The following is a 2,500-nucleotide window of genomic DNA, read 5'->3' as shown; positions in this document are numbered from 1 at the left end:
GGCCTGCGTCACCTTCAAATAGGATCTTTTCAGTTGACCTGGCAGCTTACGGCCATACTACCCTTAAAACGCCTGATCTCGTCCGATCTCGGAAGCTAAGCAGGGGCGGGCCTGGTTAGTACTTGGATGGGAGACCGCCTGGGAATACCAGGTGCTATAAGCTTTTTATGGTTTCTGCTCTTGCCTGACAGCAGAGGGCGCTGTTTGACACTTTTTGCTGGAGTCTAGTTTGGCCTGCGTCACCTTCAAATAGGATCTTTTCAGTTGATCTGGCAGCTTACGGCCATACTACCCTGAAAACGCCCGATCTCGGACGCTAAGCAGGGGCGGGCCTGGTTAGTACTTGGATGGGAGACCGCCTGGTAATACCAGGAGCTGTAAGCTTTTTATGGTTTCTGCTCTTGCCTGACAGCAAAGGGCGCTGTTTGACACTGTTTGCCAGAGTCTAGTTTGGCCTGCGTCACCTTCAAATAGGATCTTTTCAGTTGACCTGGCAGCTTACGGCCATACTACCCTGAAAACGCCCGATCTCGGACGCTAAGCAGGGGCGGGCCTGGTTAGTACTTGGATGGGAGACCGCCTGGGAATACCAGGAGCTGTAAGCTTTTTATGGTTTCTGCTCTTGCCTGACAGCAGAGGGCGCTGTTTGACACTTTTTGCTGGAGTCTAGTTTGGCCTGCGTCACCTTCAAATAGGATCTTTTCAGTTCACCTGGCAGCTTACGGCCATACTACCCTGAAAACGCCCGATCTCGGAAGCTAAGCAGGGGCGGGCCTGGTTAGTACTTGGATGGGAGACCGCTTGGGAATACCAGGTGCTGTAAGCTTTTTATGGTTTCTGCTCTTGCCTGACAGCAAAGGGCGCTGTTTGACACTTTTTGCCAGAGTCTAGTTTGGCCTGCGTCACCTTCAAATAGGATCTTTTCAGTTGATCTGGCAGCTTGCGGCCATACTATCCTGAAAAAGCCCGATCTCGTCCGATCTCGGAAGCTAAGCAGGGGCGGGCCTGGTTAGTACTTGGATGGGAGACCGCCTGGGAATACCAGGTGCTGTAAGCTTTATATGGTTTCTGCTCTTGCCTGAAAGCAGAGGGCGCTGTTTGACACTTTTTGCTGGAGTCTAGTTTGGCCTGCGTCACCTTCAAATAGGATCTTTTCAGTTGATCTGGCAGCTTACGGCCTTACTACCCTGAAAACGCCCGATCTCGGACGCTAAGCAGGGGCGGGCCTGGTTAGTACTTGGATGGGAGACCGCCTGGGAATACCAGGAGCTGTAAGCTTTTTATGGTTTCTGCTCTTGCCTGACAGCAAAGGGCGCTGTTTGATACTGTTTGCCAGAGTCTAGTTTGGCCTGCGTCACCTTCAAATAGGATCTTTTCAGTTGACCTGGCAGCTTACGGCCATACTACCCTGAAAATGCCCGATCTCGTCCGATCTCGGAAACTAAGCAGGGGCGGGCCTGGTTAGTACTTGGATGGGAGACCGCATGGGAATACCAGGTGCTGTAAGCTTTTTATGGTTTCTGCTCTTGCCTGACAGCAAAGGGCGCTGTTTGACACTTTTTGCCAGAGTCTAGTTTGGCCTGCGTCGCCTTCAAATAGGATCTTTTCAGTTGATCTTGCAGCTTACGGCCATACTATCCTGAAAAAGCCCGATCTCGTCCGATCTCGGAAGCTAAGCAGGGGCGGGCCTGGTTAGTACTTGGATGGGAGACCGCCTGGGAATACCAGGTGCTGTAAGCTTTATATGGTTTCTGCTCTTGCCTGACAGCAGAGGGCGCTGTTTGACACTTTTTGCTGGAGTCTAGTTTGGCCTGCGTCACCTTCAAATAGGATCTTTTCAGTTCACCTGGCAGCTTACGGCCATACTACCCTTAAAACGCCTGATCTCGTCCGATCTCGGAAGCTAAGCAGGGGCGTGCCTGGTTAGTACTTGGATGGGAAACCGCCTGGGAATACCAGGTGCTGTAAGCTTTTTATGGTTTCTGCTCTTGCCTGACAGCAGAGGGCGCTGTTTGACACTTTTTGCTGGAGTCTAGTTTGGCCTGCGTCACCTTCAAATAGGATCTTTTCAGTTCACCTGGCAGCTTACGGCCATACTACCCTGAAAACGCCCGATCTCGGAAGCTAAGCAGGGGCGGGCCTGGTTAGTACTTGGATGGGAAACCGCCTGGGAATACCAGGTGCTGTAAGCCTTTTATGGTTTCTGCTCATGCCTGACAGCAGAGGGCGCTGTTTGACACTTTTTGCTGGAGTCTAGTTTGGCCTGCGTCGCCTTCAAATAGGATCTTTTCAGTTGACCTGGCAGCTTACGGCCAAACTACCCTGAAAACGCCCGATCTCGGACGCTAAGCAGGGGCGGGCCTGGTTAGTACTTGGATGGGAGACCGCCTGGGAATACCAGGTGCTGTAAGCTTTTTATGGTTTCTGCTCTTGCCTGACAGCAAAGGGCGCTGTTTGACATTTTTTGCCAGAGTCTAGTTTGGCCTGCGTCACCTTCAAA

General features: G+C 51.9%; 5 non-coding genes and 6 pseudogenes across 5 annotated transcripts; all 11 read left to right on the top strand.

The window, feature by feature from the left end:
• The first annotated feature begins 44 nt into the window (after positions 1-44).
• On the top strand, positions 45-163 carry LOC131098807 (5S ribosomal RNA). The gene has a single exon (XR_009117661.1). It is a non-coding gene; the product is annotated as a 5S ribosomal RNA (ribosomal RNA).
• A 112-nt stretch (positions 164-275) lies between these two features.
• LOC131142407 (5S ribosomal RNA) lies at positions 276-384 on the top strand (annotated as a pseudogene).
• Positions 385-496: 112 nt separating this feature from the next.
• LOC131141801 (5S ribosomal RNA) lies at positions 497-605 on the top strand (annotated as a pseudogene).
• A 112-nt stretch (positions 606-717) lies between these two features.
• Positions 718-826, top strand: LOC131100928 (5S ribosomal RNA; annotated as a pseudogene).
• A 112-nt stretch (positions 827-938) lies between these two features.
• LOC131098723 (5S ribosomal RNA) lies at positions 939-1,057 on the top strand. The gene has a single exon (XR_009117585.1). It is a non-coding gene; the product is annotated as a 5S ribosomal RNA (ribosomal RNA).
• A 112-nt stretch (positions 1,058-1,169) lies between these two features.
• Positions 1,170-1,278, top strand: LOC131142248 (5S ribosomal RNA; annotated as a pseudogene).
• Positions 1,279-1,390: 112 nt separating this feature from the next.
• LOC131142699 (5S ribosomal RNA) lies at positions 1,391-1,509 on the top strand. Its single transcript, XR_009132768.1, has one exon. It is a non-coding gene; the product is annotated as a 5S ribosomal RNA (ribosomal RNA).
• Positions 1,510-1,621: 112 nt separating this feature from the next.
• Positions 1,622-1,740, top strand: LOC131097912 (5S ribosomal RNA). The gene has a single exon (XR_009116799.1). It is a non-coding gene; the product is annotated as a 5S ribosomal RNA (ribosomal RNA).
• A 112-nt stretch (positions 1,741-1,852) lies between these two features.
• LOC131099805 (5S ribosomal RNA) lies at positions 1,853-1,971 on the top strand. The gene has a single exon (XR_009118577.1). It is a non-coding gene; the product is annotated as a 5S ribosomal RNA (ribosomal RNA).
• Positions 1,972-2,083: 112 nt separating this feature from the next.
• Positions 2,084-2,192, top strand: LOC131100975 (5S ribosomal RNA; annotated as a pseudogene).
• A 112-nt stretch (positions 2,193-2,304) lies between these two features.
• On the top strand, positions 2,305-2,413 carry LOC131141611 (5S ribosomal RNA; annotated as a pseudogene).
• The last annotated feature ends 87 nt before the right edge of the window (positions 2,414-2,500 follow it).

This window comes from Doryrhamphus excisus, chromosome 13, assembly GCF_030265055.1.
Source record: "Doryrhamphus excisus isolate RoL2022-K1 chromosome 13, RoL_Dexc_1.0, whole genome shotgun sequence".
NCBI classification, from domain to species: Eukaryota; Metazoa; Chordata; class Actinopteri; order Syngnathiformes; family Syngnathidae; genus Doryrhamphus; species Doryrhamphus excisus.
The sequence above is the reverse complement of the archived record's forward strand: the minus strand, read 5'-3'. Positions and strand labels throughout refer to the sequence as shown.